Genomic DNA, 27,809 nt, shown 5'->3' with positions numbered 1-27,809 from the left:
GTGGAGTGGAGACAGCAACCCAGGTTAATGCTACCAACATTCCCCTCCAAACAGCTTTAAAATAACTCATCAAATAGAATTCTGGAGTGGCAGAACCAGCAAAAGGTCAGGGTGAAACATTTTTCCAGCCCAAGACAATTTAGGAGGCCAGTAGGACAGCTCTGTGACACCGGGATAGGGGTTGGCCCAGAGCGCATATGGTGGCAGCACCAGCAGTGAGCCTTTGAGGTGGCTGCAGTGCAGTAGAAGTTTTAGGAGCTCTCAGGCCAAAGAAACTAAAGGAATTGGACAACTGGTCAGGAAGAGATTGTAGGAGACCCTGAGCTGGGTACAGAACCAGGTGCTATTTAGCAACTCCATTGCCCATATGTGGTTCTGGGGCACAGTTCCAGGGGTAGAGGAGCACCTGTTGCTGGTCACAAGGGTACAGAAGCCCTGCTCGTAGTTCAAGGGCAGAAAGGAGTGTAGGTGCTTTGTGGCTACGGAGGAGCAAGGATCCCTTCTGAGTAAAGAGCAGAGTGCAAACCAGGAGAGCAATAATCATACCTCTCCCAAGATTAGAAGCACAAAAGGTTTGCAGAGCCCTAGAACTAGCTCTGAAAACAATAGAAAGAAAAAGCCTGAAGCTTGGGACAGTGTCTCCCCAATTCTAAGTGAGCAAAGCCTAAGTGAGCAAAACTTTAACATAAAGTTCAAAGTAAAGAAATAGGCTGGGAAAATGAGCAAACAGAAAAGAACCCAACCATAAAAAAGTTATTATGGTGACAATGAAATTGAAGACACAAACTCAAAAGAAGACAATATGAAAAAGCAACACCCCCCAAAAAATGCATATTGAACACAAGCCCCAAAAAGAATATCTGGGAAGGTTGAAGAAAGAAATAAGAGTGGTACAGAAAAAATTGAGAAAAGAAATGAGAGTGATGCAAGAAAATTATGAAAAGAGAATATTAACAACTTGGCAAAAAAAATAGGCACAAAAATGCTGAAGAAAACAATACCTTAAAAAACCAAAATTGGCCAAGTGGTAAAAGAGGCACAAAAATTCACTGAAGAAAAGAACTCCTTCAAAAACAAAATTGGCCAAATGGAAAAAAGACATACAAAAGCTCACAAAAGAAACTAACTCCTTAAAAATTAGCATTAGGTGAATGGAAGCTAATGACTCCATGGGACATCAAGAAACAATGAAACAGAGTCAAAAAAAATGAAAAAACAGAAAATGTAAAGTATCTCATTGGAAAAACAATTGACCTGAAAAACAGATCAAGAAGAAATAATTTGAAAATTATTGGACTTATAGGAAAACTTCCCTGATACCTTAGATCCAAAGGCTAAAATATAAATGGACAGAATCCACCAATCATCTTATAAAAGAGATCCCGAAATGAAAACACCTAGCATTATAACCAAATTCTGGACCTCCCAGGTCAAGGAGGAAATATTACAAGCAGCCAGAGAGGAACCATTCAAATATCATGGTGCCCTAGTCATGATCACACAAGATTCAGCAGCTTCCACATCAAAAGAGTGGAGGGATTGAAATATGATATTCTGGAAGGCAAAGGAACTAGGATTATAATTAAGAATAATCCACCCAGAAAAACTGAGTATAATCCTTTGAGGGGGAAATGGATATTTAATGAAATAGAAAACTTCTAAGCATTCCTGATGAAAATATCAGGGCTGAATAGAAAATTTAACATTGAAATACAAGACTCAAGAGAAGCATAAAAGAGTAAATCTGAAAGAGAAATCACAAGGGATTCAATAATGTTAAACTAGTTACAATCCTATATGGGAAGATGGTACATGTAACCCCTAAGAATTATCATTATTAGGGCTGTTATATGGATCCAACAAAGAGAGCACAGGAATGAGTCAATTATGTTGCGATGGGTAAGAAAGATGTATTAGGAGAAGAGAGAAGAGAGAAGAAAATTATCTCATAAAAGAGATGCTCAAGGAAGACTTTTACGGTGGAGGGGGGAATGACAGGGGAGACAATGTTTGAGCCTCACTTTCATCTGAATTGGTTCAAAGACAGAGAAAAAAATATATATACACATATATGTATGTGTATAAACATATACATACACACATACATTTATGTGTGTGTGTGTGTATATATATATATATATATACACATATACACATACACACTCAATTGGGTATAGATATCTATCTTAACCAACAGGTAAGTAGGAGCTGAAGGGGATAAGAGCAATGGGGGTTGGGGTGATAAAAGGGAGGGCAGATTAAAGGAAGCAGTAGTCTGCAATAAAGTTGTGCTTTGTTATTGTGAGGGAATATTATTGTGCTATTAGAAATGATAAGGGGGGGTGATCTCACAAAAAACTGGGGAGGTCTATATGAATTGATGCAGAGTAAAACAAATACAACCAGGAGATCATTGTACACAGTAACAGCAATATTATAATGATGTACACTATGAAAGACTTAGCTGATACAATAATCTGAGACAATTACAAAAGACTCAGGATGAACAATGCTATCTACCTCCGGAGAGAGAACCAGTGGACTCTGAGTGCAAATTGAAGTATAATTTTTTACTTTCTTTATTTTTCTTGCTTTTTTTATAGCATGGCTAATTTGGAAATGTTTCTCATAGTTTCACATGTAAAATTCATATAGTATTTCTTGCTTTCTCAGTGGATGGGAAAAAGAAAGAGAATTTGGAACTCAGTTTTTTAAAAATGTGAAAAATAAATAAGTAATGATTTTCAATAAATAAAAAAAGTAAGACAAGTGATCATGATACTTAATTTGATTCCTCCCAAAGCATCTTAATGAACTTGTAGGGGTTAAAGTGACCCTCCCATCCACCTCTGGTTACTAGTTGTTTCTGAGCAACCAGGACTATGCAACAGAGTGGAACAGAAAAGTAAACGTTAGTTCAAAAGAAACCTAGAACACGTACAGAATAGACAATGAGAACAAACCAGAAAGAGGCAGGGACACGGGCTTGAGAGCAAAGAAAATGAACAGACCCTATACTGCTCTATTGGTGTCCATATCATGCCTAAAGAAACAGAAGAAAACCCCTAGGCATGTTGGCTGAACTCCCACACATATGATGGTTGGGCCCCTTGTAAAGAATTTGTAAGAAGAAATGGACAAGAGTTACCGGAGATAGGATGGATTTTGATGAGTTGAAGGTAATGTCCACATTGATAAGATCATAGATCCATCAAAGCTTATAGTATGACGTATATGTCTATGCTGATACCAACATCAGTCAACTCAATGAAAAATAGAACCAATCAAACCAAGTAATTGACATCAAATAAAACAATGGTGAATTGACTGAATTTTTAAACTTCTCAGTCAATTAGATGGATCCTGTGTGAACACAGTCTTATTTTCTGTATTTTCTAAATTGACAATTTTTATAAAGCCAAGTCATGTTTATTTTGTTAAAAAAAATAGAGAAAATTTTTTCTTTATTTTCAGATTTCAAGGATATCCTGCAATTAAATAGTCCAGCTTTAGGAAAACAGAAGAATTGAAACATTCAAAATATAATTCAGATATGAGTAATGTTTCAGTTAGTGAGAGGGATGATAGTTAGCTGAACACTGATTGTTTCATAATTTTTTTTGAAAAATTATATATACCTATCTTTAAAAGTAAGACCTGGAGGGAAAAATAATCTCAAGGAGGTTCTCTTTTGGGGAAAGAGGACAAGGAGGAAGAAACAAAGCCTTAGAATGATTGAAACACTGTAGGCCTCAGACACTCTGCCCAGTAAAATCTGTCAGTGGTTTGCAAACATGAAGACAACAGAATGGATATCTGAGAGGTGGGTCAGAAGTTAACAGGATTTTGCCCTCTTATGAAAACTTAAGCTGCAGATCGGAAAGTGTTTATGTGATATCACCGTTTGAGTGACAACTGTCAATAGGAATTGCATAGAGGTGAGGTCGGTATAGATTTTTTTCAAAGTCTCCCTCCTGCCATTGCTTGTCAGGAAATAGTTGTCATTTTCAAATCACTTACATACATTCAGCAAATTTAATGCATCAGCATATGGCAAAAACACTGAGACAGCAACTGTTCCTGATTTTAAATAGGCTCCCGTTTTATGTTGTTGTTTCTTCTTGTACACTACAGTGGGCAATACTTAGGACACCACTGAAGGCCTCTGTGCTAAAGCTCATACTGAAAACAAGTTAAGTATCTACAAAAGTCTTTTCTCTCTCTCTCTCTCTCTAGGATAATCCTGTTCTATGCCATATTTTATGTTTCCTTTAATGGACAGAAAATTACTTTTGTTTAAAAGGACTTCATTGCCCTGGATTGTACATTTTTCATTTGATGGGGAGAAAAATCAATTATTTTAAGGGTTCTGTTCTTTCTGACAGCTCATTTAAGTAAATTCTACTAAGTTAAATTACAATCAGTATTCTTTCTTTATTTATCAACTCCAGAAAAAGTGCTATAATGTACAAAAGTGAAATATAATTTGCTGTCATGGAGAGGGCATTGATTTTGCTCCCCGGTTAAAGACTGGGTTAGAATGCAAGAATAATATTTTAACTTCTACTTGATAAAAACTTACTTGACAGAAACTAGCCTAAGGTCCCACCGTAGTCAATATAATACAATTTGGTCCGTACAGGCCCTATACAATTAACTTGTAACAGGTGCAATTTATTTTTTTAAATTAAAAAAAATAAAACAAGTACTCATGGCACTCAGTTTTAATCCTTCCCCTTCCTCTCTTCCCCATTTCGATTTGCTAAAGGGGGCAAAGAGCAAAAAGAGAGAATTAGGATTGGTCTTCCTGACCCTGAGTGCAGCAATCTATCCTCTAAGCCTACTGAGTCCAGTATTCTCACAATACTGTTTAGCTTCTGAAGCTTCTAAGGTAATAACAAATGTTTATTGATGCTACAGCAGAAATGGTCCTCCATATTGTTTTTTACAGAAACTATAAATGTTGTTGACAAATCCAATGAATGTTGAACAATATAACCTTTAATATAGCCTTATACTTTGTGAGACAGCCAGATGGTGCAGTGGATAGAGAACTGAAACTAGAGTTGGGAAGAACCGAGTTCAAATTCTGCATCAGGTACCACTTAGCTACATGACTCTAGGCGAATCACTTAAACTCTGTTTCAGTTTCATCATCTGTAAATATCCACCTCCCTGTGGTATTGTGAGGATAAAATGAGGCAGGATTTGTAAAGTATTTTGCAAACCTTAAAAGTGTTATCTAAGTTCTAGAAATTATCATTATTTTATAGCTATTATTATCATTATTATTAATTTGAGTCATCTGTAATTTCAGCAGATTGCTGAATCTTCCTCTATCTACAGATTGCCATGCTAGCCTGCCTTCTTACTCTGTGCAAATTCAGAGAAAAATCTACCCAACATAAATGACCAGCAAGCATTCATTAAATGCTTACTTTGTACCAGGCTTTCTGCTAGGCACTGGGAAACAAAGACAAAAAAAAGAAAGAAAGAAATAGTTCCTACCCTCAAGGAGTTTACATTCAGTAAGCTTATATCTTCTGTTAAATAATCAAGGTAATGATATAAATTTGACAAAGTCCTTGAAAGGCTTTGACTGAATGTGATAGTAAAATCTGAGCTCCTATCGAAGAAACATCATTTTACCTATTAAAATTATTGAAGAGATGGAAATACCTTCCCTGTTATTTCCTAAACTATGGATTTTCTCAGACCAAGGAAGTTTAAAATGATGCTTAAATGTTTACATGAGGCGGTAGCCTCCAAAACCATTGAGACATAAAAATACTCATTGAATTACATATTATTTTAAAAAATAATAGTTGGATTGCCAGTTGTTTTGTATGACATATTTATTGACAATTCCCAGGATGTTGGGTAGATCCTCTGGGCAGAATCTGTGGCAGACCATGAACAACATTTGCACAGGATGGGCAATTGTATTCCCGCAGGGAGGAGGGGCAGGCAAGGACAGATTGAGATCTGCATCGTTGGATTGAGAGGAGACCTGCATCAATGAGAACCCAGATTCATCTAAGCCCAGAAGTATACACATCACAACAATAATTATTATTGGTATACCACAAGTGACAATATAGAGCTTGAAGATTTGCAAAATGCTTTAAATACATGATAGCATCTGAAATTCACAACAACCCTGTGAATTAAAAACTATAGAAATCCTTATTTTACTGATGAGGAAGCTCAGAGAAGTTAAATGACTTATCCACGGTCACATAGCTGATAATCATTCAGAGATGGGATTTGAACCTGAGTCCCCAGACTCTATATCCACCAATGTTTTCTATTACATTGGAAAATGGGAACTATATCTGGGAAGACAGCAACAACAAACTCCAAAATACACTGCAATTGCAAAGGCTTGCCTACATTTTCCTCATTAAATGGGCAAGAAACTGAGACTTGGCTCTACAATAAAAACAAACACAGTTAAAAAAAACCCAGAACTATTTCTGATTCTCAGCAGCACTTATGCTCTATTCAAGAAGATATTACCAAGACAATTAATGCTAACTTATATGGAGGGAATATAATAACTTCACAAATTATAAGCAAATATTTATCCATCTATGGATCAATCTATTTTTCTTGTTTCTTCTTTTCCTCCTCCTCCTTCTTCTTATCCTCTTCCTTCTTTTTGTCCTCCTCTCTATTTGCTCAGACAAGATGTACAGGGCCACTCACAGCCCAGTCACAGGAGCTTTAGCCTCTTCTGTCTCCATCCAAGATTGGTTCTCCCCTTCTTGGGCCACCTGGTGACCCACACTCTGGGAAGCTCACCATGTTGGTGACAGATTTTGAGTTAACAAACTGAAGCTTAGAACTCCTGAGCTCAAGTGATCCACCCACCTTAACCTTCCCCAGTAGCCAGGTTAAATAGGCTTGTACTACCATGCTGGCTAAATCTCACTCTATCTTCCAAACTGGCCCCCAAGAACAAAAAAAAACAGACCCCATGGTGACTTGCAAACCCAGATGCAATTCTGACCACTCTTGAAGTTTTCCTTCTAAACATAGCACAAATATATTTGAAAGGGAGGGTGAAACTTAATTCAAACAGCTCATCATTTTAGAAATAATTACTAAAAAGTAAATAATTACTTAACTCTGTGACCCTTGGCAAGTGACTTAGTTTTCACTACAGCAATTTCCTCCTCCATAAACCGTGGATGATCATGCTTCCAGTACCTACCTCTCAGAGTTGTTGTGAGAAAGGTGCTTTATAAAACCTAAAGTATTATGTCAATGTCAGCTATTAGGATCATTATCTCCAGAAGTGGAAGCCAATTTTTCAGACTAATATTTTTCTATTATATAGAGATGATTACATTCATATCTCTGGTTAAACCCATCAGGCTGTAGACTTTGATGTTAAAATATTGTTTAAAAGATATCTCTTTGATAAAATTTTACAGATATGGTTCCTACTCACTTAGCCATATTGGACATGTTATTGAAAATGAAGGCATAATCTCAGCACAAGCAAGTATTGGCTTTTGAATTCAGTTCAACACATATTTGTTAAAGAACCATCATGTGCAAGGCACTCTGATAGATACCAGAGATATAAGAAAAAAATGACGGTCTCTCCCTCAAGGAACTCACAATCTAATAAGAGATATGCAATATATGTAAAATTAATAATAGTGTCATAGGATTTAGAGCTGGAAAACTTAGAGATCCCTAATCTGATTTTATTGTTTTATTTTTTAAAATATTTTATTGATGCCTTTTTTCTTTACATCATAGATATTTCAAATCTCTCCCCTCCCCCCAGCTCTACTTGGTGACAAAGAAAAGCAATTAAATAAACATATCTACAATGTGTAGCACATAGTAGGTGCTTGGTAAATACCTGTTGACTTGGCTAGATTCCCTTCACTTTACAGAGGAAATTGAGGCCCAGAGTTCAGTGAGTGAGTTGTCTAAAGTCAAAAGTTAATAAATAGTAGACCTGAGATTCAAATTCGAGTTCTCTAATTGTAACTTTGGTACCTGGCTTTCTATACCACACTGCCTTTGTGATATGGCCGGAAAATGGTAAGGGCAAAGGGGAGATTCAAACTGTTCTAACTTCTTATCATGAATTAGTTTAACAGATTAGATAGACAGGAGGTCCAGGAAAAAAATTGGGCAAAGGAAGAGTAAAATTTGATGAGGATTATAAGAAAGGGGGGATTCTCATGCTTGGAGAAACTACCTTGTAACGAAGGCAGGAGCAGCTTGGTACAGCAGAAGGAACCCTTGGGTTTAGAGTCAGATGGCCTCATTCTGCTTACCATAATTGTGACCTTGGACAAGTATCTTTAATCTCTCTGAATTTCAGTATCTTCATCTGTAAAATGAAAGAAGTTGGATTATATGACCTCTGAGGTCTCTTCTGAATCCATAAAATCATCAACTTGGATTGGAGGACCCTAGAAAGGGACCAACGGGGTTATGAAAACTCGGATGCGACTGAACCATAAAAAACAACAGAAATGGACCAAGAGCTGCACAGACAGGGCAGGGTCCAGGAGACAAACCTCATCTATTTCACAATTTTGTTAGCCTTGCTTCTCAGTAGAACCTCCATCCCCTAAATATCCTCTTTTTCTTTACCTCCCTCCCTCACCTACTTGGATTCATTAAGAGATCAAGCTCTCCCATCAGCATTAATTAATGTGGGCTCTTTCTCTGCTGCTCAGTTGTAGCCTATACCTGAAATCAGGATAGCTGAGTAAAGGGGGAAAAAAAGAAAGCCCCAAGTTATTACCCTCATTGGTGAATGGGATAAAAGGAGGAAAGGGATATCTTTACAAAATAAATACACTTTGGAGTAAAGAGAGTTATTTAACTCCCCAAGAGATCGAGCATGAAAAAGACCCACAGCACACTCATTTTATATACCTTGACTCTAAACAAGAACCTAACTTAAAGATAGTATTGATTTCAATTATGTGTGTGAATGTGAACAAAGAGGAAGGGTGGTTTATGAAATCTACAATCTCGTAGCCAGCTGTGAATAATGCAGGGGGTGAAAAATCGTACTTTAGCGAAAGGAACACATCAGTCCAGCCAACTGCTCCCATTCCTGTAAATGCGGGGTGAAGAATGTGAGTTGATTAGTACCTCTCAATTCATGAAAGGGATACAGTCAGAAAGAGCTGCTGGCAACATATATCATTAGAGAGTTCTGCCTCTCTTCCCCAACCCAATCGCTTCAGAAAATCATAACATACTTTTACTTTTCCAGAGCTGGTTTGTTTGTTTCATATTGAAGGATGTTTTTCCTAGTTTCCTTATTTTCTCTCAGGAAAAGGTAAGACACTAGCAACACTTTTTTGTGATGGCAAAGGACTAGATGCAAAGCAGGTCCCTATCATTTGAGGAATGACTAAACAAATTATGTTAGATGAATACAAAGGAATATTTCTATGCTACCTCAAATGGGAAATATGAAGAATTCTGAGAAACACAGGGTGACTTATGTGAATTAGGAGTAAAGTAAGCAGAACCAGGAAAACTACCTACAAAATGATAATGACAGCATAAGTGGAAAGAACAGAAAAATGAAAATTAATGTTATGTAACTAAACTGACTGAGCTTCTCCCAAGGGAAGAGTTACAAAAATGTACTTCCTTTTGTTTCAGAGATGTTGGACAATGGATGTGGTCTATTGCATATATTGTCAGATGAGGCTGGTGTGTTGGTTAGTTTTCTAACTAGTTAAATTTTGGGGTTCTTTTAGTTTAGCTAAACTGTTTTCTTCCTCTTTTCAAATCTTTGTTACAAGTGACATATCAATGGATAGAGGAGGGGAAGGATATATTTGGAAAAAATGTCACATAAAAATGAAAGTTATCAAAAAATTAGATAACTTTTTAAAAGAAACAAATAATGGAAAGGACATTGAACCTGGAATCAAAAGATCTGGTCTTGATTTCCAGATCTACCACTCAACCTTTTGACATTAGGCATGTCATGACCTCTCTGTCAGTTTTCTCATCCATAAAATGGAAATAATTAATAATATGGAGGCTATCTATCTCATGGGATTCTGAGGGAAAAAAAATTCTGTAGAATATAAGTTGTTTTATAAATGTGAGCTATTGTTATTTTCTCAGTAGTGTCAACTATATCCACTCTACAGAAGACAATACATTTTAAATTTTATCTCCAATATAGTGCAATTGATTTAGTGCTACTGAGGAAAATGGATAGCAAAAAAAACAAACCAACAAACAGATGATTTCAGAGTGGGAGGGGTTTCAGTGTCCTCTAGTTCAACCTATATGTGGAAAAGAGTTCCCAGTACAACATACCCATCAGATGTATTTAGGATGATCACTTTGGCAGCAGGGAAAGACTCAAGGTAAGGAAACTGACTGGTAGCCTCTGCTTGAAGACTACCAATGAAGGAGAACTTGTTATCTCTAGAGACCACCCACTCTACTTCTGGATAGCTCTAACTATAAGGAAGACTTTTTGCTGACATCAAGCCTAAATTTACCTCTCTGTAATTTCAGTTAATTAGTCAACAAGCATTGATTAAGCACTCACGATATTCCAGGTGCTATGCTAAGTTCTGGGCTTGAAAAGAAAGGCAAAATACTGTTCCTGCCTTCAAGGAGCTTGTATTCTAATGGGGGACTTGATATAGAAATAATTAGGTATGTAAAAATATATATGAAGAATTTAAATATTTTATAGAGCTAGAAAAATAATAATGAAATTCATTCAAAGGAACAAAAGTTCAAGAATCTCTTGGGAAATAATAATTTTTAAAAAGTGGGCAAGAAGGGGACCTAACAGTGCGAGATCTCAAACTATACCACATAGCCATAATTGTCAAAGTGATGTAGTAGTGACAGAGGTAGATCAGTGAAACAGATTAGTTACACATCATACAGAAGCAAAGAAACCTGGAAACCCGGTGCTTGAATAAACCCAAAGACCCAAGCTTTGAAGTAAAGACTCATTTTTGACAAAACATGATGGAAAAAAATGAAAAGTAGTCTGGCAGAAATTAGGTTTAGACCAACAAACACTATATACCAAGGTCCTTGACCTCTCTGAAATCTGACACCCTTCTCTTGATAACTCTCTTCTACATACTTTTGGACATGACCAACAAGGAAATTTTTGCTTGACTGTGTATATTTGTTATGAAGGCTATATTTTTCTTTTCTGTTGTTCATTTGAAGAGGGGAGAGTGGGAAGAAGAGAAAATTAATGCTTGTTGATTGTAAAAAAAATTTAATCTTAAATTTTTTTAAATAAAAAAGAAATAGAGTAGACAGAAGATAATCTGAATGAGGAAGGTACTAGAAGCTGGGGGTACTAGAAAAGGCCTCTTGAAGTAGGTTGGATCTTAGCTAAGTCTTGGAGCAGTCCAGGGATACTGAGAGGCAAAAGTGAGGGAGCAGAACATTCTAGGGATAGGGGACAGTCAGTGCAAAGGTACATAGATGGAAAATGGAATGTTATGTTCTAGGAACTGAGGAGTAGGCCAGTGAATTTGGATCTCAGAGTCTTTGGAGGAGAATAAACCCATTTCTTCTCATTCTAACCAGGTGACTAGACAAAACAAGTCTAATCTCTTTGACCACATCTTTTAAATATTTGAAGACAGTTAAAGTGCCTTCCTCTTTCCTCCTTCCCTCCCCCACTTTAAGTCTTCTCTTCTCTAGACTAAACATTTACAGCTCTTTCAGATGATCCTCAAATGGCATAAAGTGAAAGCCTTTCACCATTATAGGTACCCTTCTCTGGAGGTTCTCCAGCTCACTAATGTCCTTCCTAGAGAGAACTTAAAGGAAAAAGAGATTCCATACAGATGAAGAACAGATCTGAAATAATTACTTTCTATCTGGCACCAAAAAATATGAAAGAAGTGCTTTATTCTTCCTATGATTTGTCTCTACTGGACATCAGAAGGTTGCTCTATTTTCCATCTCTCATTCTGCTTGTATAAACACAGCTTGACTATATATCCTAGGAGAGCTAGGTGAGAATGAAATGTGTGCAGGATGTGCCGGTAAAATCCTTGGCTTTATCACTGTTAGAATTAATCACTTTTTTAATGCCCCAATTCTTACTTGAGAAATTAGACATGTGGAGCCACTCAAGGGTAAAGCTGAGCTAGGCAGGTGTTTCAATGTAGGTTCTTGGTTTGGTCTTCAAAACAAACCAAAATGCTAAAGATGCCATCACCACGGTCCTGCTTTGGACTGGTGAGTCCGCTCGGCATTCCTTGCCGGTACTGAGTGACAGTGTGGTATAATGGAAAGATGATGATAGACTCTGAATCAGGAAGACCTACATTAAATCCTGCCTCAAACACTTATTAACTGTGTAACTAGGCAAATAATCTGACTTCTCTGAGCCTCAGTTTCCTCATATAAAATGAAGCCAATAATAGCAACCAACTGGCAGGATGGTTGGGACAGTTAAAAAATGTCAATTAAGCATTATATATGCATATATTATATAGAGTATCCCAAAAGTCTTAGTGAAATTTTAAGCCGTTTACACTATTAAAGTTTAAAATTGACTTAAGAGTTTTGAGACACTGTATGGATCTACGTATATATTGTCAATAATCATAGTTGTGAGTGGCACGTATGTACATATATGTCAGCTATTATTATTATTGCCAACACATTAAAGATGAAAATATTGACCTCACTTTCTATAAGTGAAAACCTCTCATTCCAATACTCCTGTATTTTAAAATCTAGTGCAATGCCTTTCACATAGAAGGCAATTAATAAAGTGCTTGCTGATATACTACTTGATTTAATACATGAGGGTGTTCCCTCCACTGATAGAGATCACGATTTGTCCACACTTCTGCACAGTGATTCTTGTCCTTTTCTTCCCATAAATCTCTCCTAAAGGATCTGCCTGACTTACTGGAGGTCTCATTCTAAGACTTTAAATATTTTTTTGTTTACCAGGGCAGCAATAATGCCATCCACCTATCATGTCTCCTTCTTGCACCATGATCAGCCCACCTCCCTTTCCAATTACATATTTCCTTGATGATGTGTTTTTATCACACTTTTTATGCAAAAAACACTGTTGGTCAAATGCTGACTTACACTCACCAAATGTCTTTCCATTGCTTTTCCATTGAAATCACCCACCGCTTTGAAGTTATGGTGTTGCCCCCATGAGGAGAATCCTGGAGTTTAAAAAAATGGAAGATTGTTTTAGGAACTATTTGGGGGTAATTAAAAGCAAAGAATAATTTCCCAAATGCAAACCAACCATTTCTCTCCTTTGTATTGAATTCTAGGTTTGCCTCATTGGCAGAATGAGGCAGGTAGAATCAATCCATAATAAATGTATTAATAAACTCATGCAATAGACTGTCCATCCTGCTGCATGTTATTATCTGGACAATAGATGTTCTTCATTCTCCTTCCTCTTGCTCTTCTTTTCATGGATTCCCAGGATGATTTATTTTGAGTGGTCATATATCTCATTGAAGAGCCCTCTCTAGTATTCTAGGACTTAATACAGATGAAAGCAACTTCATCTATAGATGGGATATCTAGAGGACCCCCTCTCCTATCTATATGGAATCCTTCTTCCATTTAGATTCTCTGCAGTAGAAATTACAAATAACTTTGAAAAGCATGCCTTCCTGTTTGAGAGGCTAATGTTGTCATGCAAAGAGTGCTGGATTTGGAATAAAAGGATCTTGGTTCAGACTCCATATTTGACACTGGCTACTTTTGTGACCTTGAGCAAACTCCCCTCTCTGGGTCTCAATTTCCTCATCTCTAAAAAAGGAAGTCTGTGATCCTTTGTGCCTAAAGGTCACTCGATATTAGTAATCATAGGGTTGTTGAACAAATAAAGCTACATTACATTTTATCCAATCCTACATTTTACTCAAATAACTTGTCAGTAATTACCAATGCCTTCTCAACCAATGTTATTTGGTGATAATGTGACTATGACTTTCCCCCATTCTTTTGGAAAAATTCCCTAAGATAGCTTAAAAATTGATACCTGTCTTTAAAGTATATTGCCTTTAGCATGGATTTATTCTGTGTTATTTGGTCTGGCCCAGCCACTCTTCCCAACTTCATCATCTTAAGTGTTATGTCCATTTCCTCCTACAGTTTTAGTGTTAAGAGTCTAAATGTAGTGGTACCAATGATGTTGCTAATAATAATAGATTGCTCTAGAAATCCTTGAAAATCTCTTTTATCTTCCAACTATTTGTTGTCTCTCCTCCAGTTCCATTAATAAGTATTCCTGTAATAGTCAGGTTTTGTTGAGTCTTATGTTAAACTTTCTACAAGTTCATTTTCCCTTTTGATTGCCTCTCAGTGTTCTGAAACTGAAAAGCCGTTTATAATTTTCTACCATTCTCTCCCATTATGTTTTAGATATTATTTTATACTTTAAACTGAGATTGTCCTGTCTTTCTGTTTAGCAAGGATATCAAATGATTGTTGCCTGAGATGGTTTGTATATACTCATTTGGCTTCCTCATTGTGACAACCGTTTTATGTTATTTAAATGCTTTTAAGAAATTAAGATGATCAGATTCAATGTCTTTACTTTTATCCATTTTTCAGAGTTAATAGTTAATTTAAATAGGTCAGGTTAGACCTATTATAATTGAAGCCATTGTTTTCTTGTTTCTATCCTTTCTTCTAATTTGATGTTAGTGTTAACCTTTGCTCTATGTGGTGGTCTAACAGCATAGACAGGTGATTCACGAATGACTCTCATATCAATAATATATTACCAATTTTCTGTTAAGTTATAATCAATTTTATTTTGTGCTGTTGTTCAGTGCTTACCATTTTAAGTATCCTCCAACTCATTTGAAGAACATACTTAAGATATCCACATGTGAGCCTCCTGAGTAGGCCTCTTTCATTTCTTAATCGTGTTCCATATTTTCTATTTTATTCACATATACTGTGTCTACCTTCTAAATTAAGTAACTGAATATTAAGGCATATAGTTAATTGATTTGTCAAGTTATTTGTAGAATCTACTTCTTCATCCTCTACAACAGATAATATCACGTTAGCTGCAACTATTTTCAGAATAGTCTTCTTATCTCTGCTCATTATGAGCACTGCAAGGCAAGATGACTAAGTATTCTATGAAATGATGCAGCATATTGCCTTTGGGCACACAATAAAAAGCAATTCCTCCCACTTGTTTATCCTCCTTTTACTAGAGAATCTGTGAGCCATTCTTCGATTTAGCTGCAGTTTCTTTATACCTTCTGGCTTCATTTATAGTGAGAATGCCAATATTTATATGGTCCAGTTCCTTTAGTAGCATATCAACACATTGGTTTTGAGACAAAGCACTCACATTTAGAGTATCAACAGTTAAATTAATGTTGGCAGGTGGTCTCAGAATTGTGTAATTCTTAGAAACCTCTGATCCTTTTTCCTCCTCTCCATCACTATCACTGCAGAAATGGAAAGGGGCCTTGAAGAACCGAAGACCATTTTATATTTTCCTTTGTTTCATAGGTCATTTTGGCCTAAGAACTTATTGTCTAATGGCCAACTTCCTGACAATAAATCTCTTCATACTTACCTAAGCTGATCTCGTGAAAACAGGCACAGCATGTTGCTGGGAGTCTGTTTGAAGACTTTTCAGATAGGTAGAACCTGCCAGTAACTTCAAGATTCAAGGTCATGGTACGCCACCACAAGACTCTTGAGCAAGACTTTGGTGGAGGAAAGGTAAAAACAGGAAAAGAAAATTCACAAAGTTCTGAAAACGCTTCTAAAAGTTATATGGTCTAGAACCAGGAACCTTAATCTGGCATCCACAGAGTCCATTACTTTTCCCACTCCCTGACCAGAAATCTGTGGATAGTTTTCAGAATGTCTGTGAACTTAGGGGAAAAATTATATCTTTCTATTCACTAATCTCTAACAGAAATTTGGTATTTTCTCCAATTATGATTTTTTTTAAAGAAAAACATTCTGAGAAGGGGTCTGTAGACTAAACTACTAAATGGGTCCATGAAAAAAAGATTAAGGACCCCTGGTTTAGAGTGTATACAGTCCAGGCTATATTATAAGACTGAATTGTTTCTAACATAGCAGATTTGTGGGGAATTTTGGATAGATTTCCAATGAAATAGTTACAAAAAAATCAGTAATCATAACTAGCCACAAAAATGGTCAAACTTTGTTCATTCAACAAATATCTACCAAGTGACTACTTTGGTCATAGCACAACAGTAGAAGATGAAGAGACCATAGAAGAAAAATAAGGCATACTCCCAACTAAATTTCAGGTAACTAAGATAATAATAAATAAGCTAATAATAGTTCATATTTGTATGGTGCTTTGTACAAAACTTTACATAAATTATTTCATTTGGGACTTACAATGACCTAAATACCATTCTTATTCTCACTTTACAAATGAGAAAGCTGAGGTTCAGAAAGGTTAAGTGAATTGCTCGGGTTAACACAGATAATGACTAAGGTGAGATTCAAACATAGTTCTTTTCTGACTCAAACTCTAGTACCCAATCCAGTATGCCACACTGCCCTGAGCAAACCCACCACACTTATTTCTGACTATAAACTTTTGTTCATGATGTTCCATTCACTTGCCCTGTGAGTATCTAAATTAGACCCAGCCTTCAAGGTCCAACTCAAGTCCTTCATCTTCCATGAAGCCTCTCCCTGCCATTGTCTGACTTAATAATTGGTCCCATGAGACAAGAGATAGCCAGCCAGGGAGCCTGAATTTCAATGGTCAACAGTCTGGCTATTTGGACAAAAATGGAAACAGTAAAGTCTGAGAAGACCTCTTCTTGTATCTTTGATAAGCAACACTAGGTTCAGATATAAATGGCCCCTGGCCTCTAAGAACTTATAACCTAATTACAGAGATAAGGCATACACAGGAAACAGTTAAGTAACCATATGAGGGAGAAGATGATTAAGAATTGTAAAAGAGTTCAATCGATCAATCATCAAGCACTTATTAAGCTCTTACTTTGTGCCAGGCAGAAAACTAAGCACTGAGGATACAAGGAAAAAGCCAAAACAGTTTCTCCCCTCAAGGAGCTTACATTCTAGTTGGAGAAACAATGTGGATGTAAATAAATACATACAAGATACATACAAAGTATCTGGAAGTAAACCATAAAGTGAAAGGAGCTAATGGGAGCAAGGAAATTGTATATGTGTGTTATGAAAGCCAGAGAAAATAAATATTGAGACCCCCACACTCTCATTTCCCAGCATTGATTTTATAGCCAGACTCATAGTTTTAATAATGACTCCAAGTGCTCTTGTAAGAAGTTGGGATTCTTAAGGCAGGATCTGAAAGATTGTGTTCAGATTGTTTAAAGCCTCCTGGCACATAATGAACATAATTTAGTTTGGTTTGAGTTGTATCAGGGAGGTTACTCAGTGTTCTATTTTCAGTGGGCTCCCAAGCTGTGATTGAAGGAGTTGTAGATAGACAGATAGATAGATAGATAGAAATTATTATTAATAACCAATGATTTGGGGAGATCCAGAGTTCGCCCCCTTTTTCTAAAGTCCTGATTTCAAAAGTTCAATCTCTTGAAGGGCATTACTGATAATGAGACTGGATTAACTTTCTTAATAATCTTATTCAGACCCCACCCATGTGGGAAAGCTATTGTGTTCTACTCAGATTTGGGTGGGGATAAGTTCTTTTAATAGATTGCCCAACACTGGGGGTGGCCTGGGTCTCTCTTTGACATGATGTTACTCTCAGTCCCTCATTATAAAATTTGTTCTCTCATTAATTGTCAACCAAAAAGAGTGGTTTGCGACCCTTGGTAACGTCCCTCTTCCAAAGGGCATATAAGCCATGAGCCTTTCACCATGATTGCCTTCGGTCTAAGAGAGAGATGGCCAAATGAGTATCCTTTTATTAAAATGCTGGCATTATTAGTAAAATGATTAAATTACCCAGAAATTATGTCTCTTGAACTTTTTAAATGCCACAGATAGATCGTTAGATAAATAGGTTAAAATGAGGAATGACTGTATGCTGTATGTTTGCATGTGTATCTATATGTGTATGTTCAATAGCTGGTAGTGAAGTCTTTATTCAACACAGAATTGTATTTAACACTATCCTAAAATAATTTCTAAAGATATGCCCCTTCTAGTCTGGAGGTCTAAGATGACAGGAACAAGAATGAGTGTATGAAGGACATACTGATAAAGAATAGCAACAATTAACCAATAGATGAATAGAGAGCAGGATATTCCCACTATATGCAGGTTAGGGGTCAAGGGCATCCTAGGAGACAGAGCAGGATGAAGGGCAGGATTAGAATCTTGGGAGCTTGGAGCAGAGAACATTACCATGCTTCAAATATTTGAGGAACAATCATGTGGAAGAAAGATTAGACATCCTTCTGTAACTTCCAAAGGTGAGAGTTATGAAGAGACTGATTTTAGTCTTTCAGATATGACGTCCTGCTTTACTTTGCCTGGGTCAGATCTCTGGGGCATTGTGGAAAACAAAATTCTGGGAGCCACATTTTAGGAAGAATATTAATTATAATAAGCTAAAAAACATTGAAGTTTGGTTGAAAGAAGTAGGGACAATTACCCTACAGAAGAAAAGAAAAAGGGAGGAATGCGATAGTTGTCTTCAGGTATTTGAAGGATGTCATGTAGAAATGGAATTCTCCTTTTTCTCCTTGATACTAAAGGGCAGGACTAGGAAAAATGGATGGAAGTCACAAGGAAGTAAATTGAGGCTTGATGCCATGGAAAAACTTTCTCATAATTAGAGCTATCCAAAAGTGGAATAGGCTTCCTTAGGAAGTAATGGGTTCCTTCTCACTGGAGGTATTAAAGAAGAAAGAAACCTAGATATCCCAAGTATTACTAAAGTGGGAATACTTTTTCAGGTATAAGTTAGACTGGAGGACTGCTGAAGTCCCTTCCAACTCTGAAAATCTGTAATTTCACAAAGACTTTTTTAGTCATGAAAACCATCCTTAAATGGAATAGATGGCCTCCTTATAACAACAATGTTAATAGAAGCTGCTGTGGGAGTGTAAAGCCAATAACACCAGCACACAGGAGGGCTGCTAGCATAGGTTCTTTGATCTGCTTTTCTAAGGAAAGCAACGTTAAGGGGTTTACAATCTCATTCAAATATCATTCACTTAGTTCAGGGGAAAAAGTCAGCACCCTGAACTTCAGAGAAAACACCAACAGAAATTACAAGCTGAAATTATAAACAGAGAAAATAAACACAAATCAACAGACAGGGCTTCTAACTGTCTGACCAAGACAATACATACATAGTTACCAGAGAGAAAAGCACCAACATCTGGATTTTCAAAGCAGGGGCAGGGTTGGGGGTGGGGCTTCTTAACAGCTACCCAGAGTCTCCACACCAGCCCTCTTCCAATGAGTGTGCTTCAAGCAAAATGCTAACCTCGGAGTATATATACCCTTTTACAGAGCCCAAAGGCTTCACACCTCTTGAGGGCTTCATGCCTCTTATGACCTAATTAGCAAAAGGGTATGGACCTTCCTACAAACAAAGGCAAGATTCAATCAAAGGAACTTGCTTGCTTTAGTGCTGCAAAGCACTCCAAAAGAAAAAAACAGTAACAAGTCCCACTTTCTTGCCCTTACACTCCTGGGCTTTTGAATTCTCTCACACAGGAGGTGTCAGGGCAGAGGTTAGATGGCCACTTTTAGGGATGTTACTGATGTAATCCATGCATCAGATAAATAGGTTAGGGGATTTCTAAGGTCCCTTTTAACATTGAGATTCCACTTTTCTGATTCGATAACCAAGCAAGGTAGAAAGGGAAAAAAAACTGTCCTGTTTGTGCCAACCCATGGTCTTTGATATCTTTCCTGTTTTTATCAGTAGAGACTCCTCCTTCACCTCTTTTGAAGAATAAACAATGTTATGACTCAGTAAAGTAATGCTCCACATGTTATGACATCATTGGTGGAACCTAAGTCATTATCACTGAACCAACAAATGTCCCGTAGCACTAAGCATGTTTGTTGTAATAATGTTCACCCTTGGAGCACTTTACTAACATTTTCCACATTGTTCCTTCAACGTGTCATATTTGATGCATTACATTCCTCTAGGACAGATGTTAAGTTTGTCTTTCAACCACACTCTGCCACAAGAGCCTTTCTTGTTAAGTCTCAAGCTGTATTGATTGCCAGCAAAAATGTTAAGGGAGAAACTGTATTTACCATTGTTCTTATCATTAGTTTGAAGCAGTTGATTTGTATTTATCGACCTACCGAGACTGTGATGAGAAGAAAGCAGAGTGAAAAATTAAATGTTCTGGTGAATATTGTGGGGAAAAGTCCATGGAAAATCAAACTGGTTGAAAATTGGGTTTGATGTTGAAGTTATTTTGACTCATTTCCTTTAAAATAAAAAACATACAATAAAGCAATAACAAAGGACAGCTTATAATGACTGAGTGTACCTTTTTTTATCCTGAACATGTGCTTTTAAAACCATTCCGAGTGCCAATGCTTGCAATCCTCAGGTTGATCATATATTCACTGCTAGAATCCAAAACAACTTTCAGCTTCTCTTCTTGTCTTTCTCCCCTAACCTCAGCTCTTCAGAATACTTCTAATGTCACAGGCTCCCTGAATCTAAAATTGAAAGGCACCTCAGGAGCCATCTGGTCCAACTTACACGAATAATCCCTCCTCTAACACATCTAACAAGAGATCATCTAGTCTTTGCTTGGAGTCTCTATAGCAGGGCTTCTTAAACTTTTTCCACCCATGACTCCTTCTTACTCAAGAAACTTTTACACAAACCAGGGTATATAGGTATAAAAATTAGTTATACAAATCAAACATTTACCAATAACAAATCAAAAAAGAAATGTATTTTAAAACAATTCTTTGGTATACATATACTTTCACCATTTATTAAAGATGAAGGCAAATTTGCATACTAATGAGATGGATGTGCTTGCTTATTTTTACATAAAGAATTAAATCTTGACAGAATATTTGATACTGCAGGATGTAGAGCATCTTCAATGTTATTCAGAGTTGATCACTATTTTGATTTTGTAATCGTCAATGCTGTGTTCAGAACCAAGACTGCAGTGAAGTCATGTGATGCAACATGGTCAAGGGCTGCCAGAAAACACCTCAGATTCACTACACGTTTGATTTTGAATTAATTTTTTGCCTTTGCATGTTCAGAAACCTTTTACCATTGCCAAATTTTTCATGAGCCCCGCATTCAGTTATGTGACCCCAAATGGGGTCATGACTGACAGTTTAAGAAGCACTGCTCTATAGAAAGAGAACAATCATTTTCCTAAAGTAACCCATTCTACTTTTGAACATCTCCAAGTGTTAGGTCATGTTTTCTTGATGTCAGGCCTGAATTCGCCTCTTTGCAATTTCCACTCATCCTTCCTAGCTATGCCCTCTGTGGACTGCAAACAGTATAAGTGCACTGTCTCTCCCATGCAATGGTGCTTCAAATACTTGAGGGCAGTGATCTTTCCCCTCCTCCCTCAGTCTTCTATCCTCTGAGCTAAGTATCTCTAGTTCCTTCAAGCAATCCTCAAATGGCATGAATTCAAACTATCCTGCATGCTGTCCTCTGAACACTGTCCAGATTATCAATGTAGTTCCTAAAATGAGGTTCCTAGGAGTAAATATCATACTTCTAAAATCTGACCAGGGCAGAGCTGAGCAAGACTATATCCTCCCTTGTCTTGAACTCCATACCTCAATCAATAAATAAACATTTAATAAACGTCTATTATGTGTCAGGCACTGTGCTAAACTGAGGATATAAAAAGAGGTGAAATATTGAAATATAGTCCCTGCCCTCAAGGAGTTTACAATTTAATGCAGAAGACAGCATGCAAACAAATATATATACAGAGAGAGAGAGTGAGAAAGAGGGAGAGAGAGAGAGAGAGAGACAGAGAGAGAGAGAGAGAGAGAGAGAGAGAGAGAGAGAGAGAGAGAGAGAGACAGAGAAAGAGAAAGAGAAAGGTAGAGAGAGAGGGAGGGAGGGAGAGAGAGGTAGAAAGAGAGAGAGGGAGAGAAGGAGAGAGAGAGGGAGAAAGAGAGAGGGGGAGAGAGAAACAGAGGGAGAGAGAGAGAGAGATACATAAGATAAATAAGAAATAACAGAATGCACTAGAATTGAGTGATTGAGAAAGCCTTTCTATAAAAGATGAGATTTTAGTTAGGACTTAAAGGAAGCCAGGGAAGTCAATAGGTGTAGTGAAGGAAGGAGAACATTCCAGGCATAGGGGACAACCAGAGAAAACTCCCAGAGAGAGGGTCTTGTTCATAGAAAAACCAGAAGGTAAGAACAGAACAGCCTATGATTGTATTATTTATCTTGGTTGTTACGTGACCCTTTGATTCAAATTTGCATTCTATTACAACCCCCATATCATTTCTCAAATGAACTGCTAGTGTGATGTGTCTTCGTAGATCAGAGAAAAGGGTTAGTTGCATTTTACTTAAGTTTTGGCAAAGCACTTACCATCTCATGCTATCATGGAAAAGATTGAGAGAGGTAGGTGAGATGATGAACTGTTATTAAGCCATTTTCTACCCATTTCTGTTTATCAAGCTGATTTCTTAAACCAAGTGAAGACTTTACATTTATGTTTATTCAATTTCATTTACTTAGATTTAACCTGCTGTCTGTCACCCAGAATGTTACCTTACCTCTCCTACTACTATGTCATCTGTGATCAACATGTTATGTATCCCTCCAAGTCACTGATAAAAAATATATTAAACATATATAAAATGTATTATAGGAACAAGCACAGATCCCTGAGGTATTCTACTAAGAACCTCCTTTCAAGTTAGCATCAAACCAATACCCTTTGAATCCAGTATGCCAGTTCATAATCTACCTAAAGGTATCATCATCTTACCCACATCTCTTAACCTTTTCCATAATAGCATGAGAATGGTAATTGCTTTGCTAAAATTTAGCTGTAACTAACCCTTTCCTCTGATCTAAGACAGTGACCCTTTCAAAAAGGGGATACTAAGCTAAAATTGCATGGTCTGACCCAGCTATTGATGATAATCACTCTTTTCTAAATAATAAATTGTCCTTTTAGTAATAGGTTCTCACATTCTTTCCAGGAAATTGAAGTAAAGATCACTGACCTATAGTTTATAGACTTCATTTTTCTTCTTTTGAAATTGGGATTAATCTATGCCCATCTCCTATCTTGTGGTACTTCCACCATTCTCTTTGAACTTTAAAAGACAGGACAATGATTCATCTATCAATATCACTAGTGAGATTATAGCTAATATTTACTTAGCATTTTAAGGTTCACAAAGTATTTTGCATATCTGATCTCATTTGATCCTCACAACAATCCTTTGAAGTGTGGGCTATTATTATGTGACAGATGGAGAAACTGAGTCTGAGGAAGATTAAGTGACTTGCTCAGGGTTATAAAGCTAGTGAGTGGCTGACATAAGATTTGAACTCTGTTCTTCCTGACTCCAAGTCTGGTGTTTTATCCATCACACCACCTAGCTTGCTCCACTGCTCAAAGATATAGGTCATTTGGGCAGCTGATTAGAACTCATCCAGGGCACCTTATTTATCTTAGTTTTCAACTCCCTACTAGCTATTCTATTCATCAAAGACAAATTTTTTTTAGAAGTTAAGAAAAGAAATGTGAATAAATAGTGGAGAGTCTTCTCTTTTCCATACTAAAACAGCCTCGGCCTCTGATATGATATGATCTAAAGGCAACCTTCACCACCTTGGTTATACTTCTCTGAATGTTCTTCAGTTTATCAATGCCTTTCCTAAAATGTGATGTCCAGAATTCAATATAATATTCCAGATTTGGTTTCTTTCATCATTGTTAGCTCATTCTAAGCCTGAAGACATGGCTGAATCAGTACCTTGTATGGGAACCCATGTCTATGGAACTCTTTTGAAGAAGACATCTCTAAAGAAGTGGCTAAGCACTTTTCACAGAAATCTCTGCTCTTCACACCTATTCCAAACAATGGAATATGTTTTAAAAGAATTTCTAGAAAATACTGCAAATTATGGGAAATGTGATATAAATTGTAGGAGTGGTAGGAACATAGTCATTACATGGGGAACTTAGTCAAAGGAAATAACAAATGCAAGAAATGGTAATGTGGTTCTTTATGTGTGGTACGCACTCGGTCACTGTTGAATTAATTGGAAACAGGAAAAGTTCAAATGAATAAGGGATTTGTACCTACAGCTTCTTCTAGTCACCAAATGTTCCTGGAAACTCATCAGAAATCAAGAGGTAGAATCTTAGATCTGTCTACTCTTCAGGAACTCCTTTGTTAGAGGAGCAGAATGTGGGTGGGGAAGTACTAAAGACTTTCTCCAGAGAAAATAAGAAGGTAAATAGGAAAGGAAACTTCTTCTGAAGTTTCTTCTGAAATAGAGATTTCTTATATGAATAATCCCTGATATGGGATAAAGGATAGAGCTTGGAGTTCTGCTCTAAGTACTAAAAATGTCTCTGGCTTCTGGGCCTATTTATAAAATACAAGTTTCAAGTATTTTTATGAAAATGTATCATGCAGCACAATCTGGTTTGATTTCGCAAAGTCCACAGAAACCGTGTATTTGCCTCAGAAGCCTCATCTCTAGAGATTTGGGGATCCTGAATTATCCATGAATATTATCTAGACATGAATAATACAATGTACTTGCCTTAATTTGCTGCCTAATTCACTCGTCATGAGAATTTATTTTCGATGTGTCATGTTCCTTTTCTGATGAGTCATGTTACATTAGGCACTTTTGGGCAGGAACCAGACATGGCATCACCCTAGAGTGCGTTAGGACAGGACACAGGACTGGTTCCCTAAGTACATCACAGTCCAAATAAGCTCCTCAATCAATACCACAAATGGATGCCACAGATAGAGCCTCTGGGCCCCAAACTCAGACAACTGCTCTCCCAAGCGGAGCTGCTTTTCAAGATCTAAACAGGAAGTCAATCCTTACTGGGCACTGGCACCTTGCTGAAAAGGCGGGGATACTGGATGCTAAGTTTTTCCCTTCTATAATGTTTTGTTCCAGCATCTCAAGAAGCCATTTTATGGGACAGCAAATTGTCCCCTTACATCAACAGCAAGACCCCAAATGCCTCCCCTCTATAAAAGAGGGGCATTGGCTTCCCCTTGTGCTATTATTCAATTAAAATAATATTTTTTTCAATTTATCCTTGGCATGGCTTATCTGTGTGTTGCAGTGACCAGGGATAGGGGATAGGGACTGAATCTGTTATTTCATTGATATAGGGAACTCTCAGGTGAAGAATTACTCTACGAATGATGGTTAGCAGCTTCTCTAGAAATTAAAGTCTCAGAGAGATGCCTGAGGCACTGAGAAGTTAAACTACTTACCCAGGGTCACACAACCCAAATGAGAACTTCCTGGCCTCAAGGCCCCTTCCCTCTACCCAGAGTGAGCAGACCTACTAATGTCTGTCTTAGCATGGTCACAGGCCAAATGACTATTTAAATACATTCATATTAAAGGAGAGTCTTGGACCTAGCTGGGCCCCTGAAATCCCTCCTAACTTTCAATCAGTGATCCCAGTGATCCCACTACAAGGCAGTACATCTAAGGTCTAGTCCTGGTATTGTCGTTGCCAGTGGTGTGACCCTGGACAAGTCACTTGCCCTGAAGCCTCTAAACCTCAGCTTTTTTGTCTAGAGATTAACATAGTGTCAAAGTGCTGAACTTGATGTAAGGGGAGACCTTACTCCTGGCTCTAATACTTACCAGTCAGGTGGCCAAGGGCAAATTACTTCGAGTCTTCCAACTTCAGCTTCTTCATCCGTAAAAGGAAGATTCAAAACTCCTGTATTGTTTACCTTCATAGGGTCGTTACAAAAAACAAAGGAGATAACTTATGGATAGTACTTCACAAACCTTAAAGTGCCCTGATGTATCATTGTTCTAATCAGTTTTTTCTAGTATACTTTTTCTTTGTCCAAGAAAGATTCTATTCTCTGTATGTATAGAGCACAAATCAGATTGCATGCCATCTTGGGGGAGAAAATTTAAAGCTTATGGAAATGAATGTTGAAAACTAAAAATAAATAAATTAAATATTAAAAAAATAAAATCTAAAAAAAAAAAAGAAAGACTCTATTCTTGACCCATACCTTGCTGCCCTCTCCTTGCTTCCATGACCCTTCTCCAGGGGCAGGTAGGTGGCACAGCAGGTAGGAGCGCTGTACCTGAAGTCAGGAAGACCTGAATTCACATCCAGCCTAACACTAGCTGTGTGACCCTGGATAAGTCACTTAATCTCTACCTGCCTCAGTTACCTCATCTGTAAGATGGGGATTACACATTAGCACCTAGGATTGTTGTGAGGATTAAATGAAATGCTTGAAAAACGTTCATTTTCTTCCTGCTTTCCCTCTGGAAACCTTATATCTGGAATTTTCTATTCCAGGCTAGAAGGTTACATTTTCCTAGCTTCTTGGTTCCTCACTTGCCAGTGACTTCTGGGGAGGAAAACTGATCACATCCACTTTTGCAGAATCTCTCTTTTTCTTATTAAATACCTGGCTGCCTAACCAAGCTGAACAAGCTGCCTTGAAACATGGAACCAGGAATACCCAGGAGAGTTCACCATGTCCCAAGTCCTAGGAACAGCCTCTTTCAAGATTATGGACCTCCTCCTCCTGCCTAACTGGAAAACCATCATCAGAGAGCCTTGCCGACAACATCCCTCAGAGTATCCCTTCCCTACTTTCCCCAGTCATGCTTTCAAGGTGTCCCAGCCTCAGTATGGAGAGTTGCTTTGGAGCTGTCAACCTCAGCCTCAGAGCTGAGGATAGGTGGGCTGTCCAAGTACCCCAAGTACCCTTCCTTTACTAACCTTATTTACATACACATTCTCTCTGTCTCCCTCTCTATGTCTGTGTCTCTGCCTCTGTCTCTGCCTCTGTCACTCTCTGTCTCTTCGTCCGTCCGTCTGTCTGTCTCTCTCTCTTTCTCTCTGTCTCTGTCTCTCTGTCTCTGTCTCTCTCTCTGTCTCTCACTCTCTGTATCTCTCTCTATCACTGATTCTGTCTCTTCCTCCCTCTCTTCTCTCCATTCTATCCTCTGTCTTCTCTCTGTGTCTCTGTCTCTCTCTCTCTCTATCTCTCTCCGTCTCTGTTTCTCTGTCTCTCTCTCCCTCTCTTTTCTCCACTCTCTCCTCAGTCTTCTCTCTGTTCTCCTCTCTCTGTCTCTGTCTCTCTGTCTCTGCCTCTCTCTGTCTCTCTCTCTCTCTGTCTCTGTCTGTCTCTGTCTGTCTCTGTCTGTCTCTCTGTCTCTCTCTCTGTCTTTCTCTGTCTCTTCCTCTCATTGTCTCCTGTTTAGCTACAGTGAGAGTCCACTTTGATTCTATTTATTGGTTTGGGGAACTTCCAGTGAGGAGAACTCCAGCTATCAATATCGATGCAAATAGGCATCAATTTAAATAGTCTTGAGACACTGAGAAGTGAAGTAACTTGCCTAGAATGTGTCAGAGGTGGAACATGAACCCAGATCCTCTTGGTTCTGAGGCTGGCTCTCCGTCCATTACACCACCCCATGATTCATTACGCCACTTCGCTTAACCTATTTTAAATGTGCCAAATAAAAGGGCCTATTGCTTTCAGCATTGACTGGCTAGTCTAATGAGTCTGCAAAGCCCCTTTAGTCCTAGCAATGGACCCTGACAGTTACCCATTATCATTATTAATAAAATGAGGGGTTAGGCTAAATT

This window comes from Trichosurus vulpecula, chromosome 4 (genome assembly GCF_011100635.1).
Source record: "Trichosurus vulpecula isolate mTriVul1 chromosome 4, mTriVul1.pri, whole genome shotgun sequence".
NCBI classification, from domain to species: Eukaryota; Metazoa; Chordata; class Mammalia; order Diprotodontia; family Phalangeridae; genus Trichosurus; species Trichosurus vulpecula.
The sequence above is the reverse complement of the archived record's forward strand: the minus strand, read 5'-3'. Positions refer to the sequence as shown.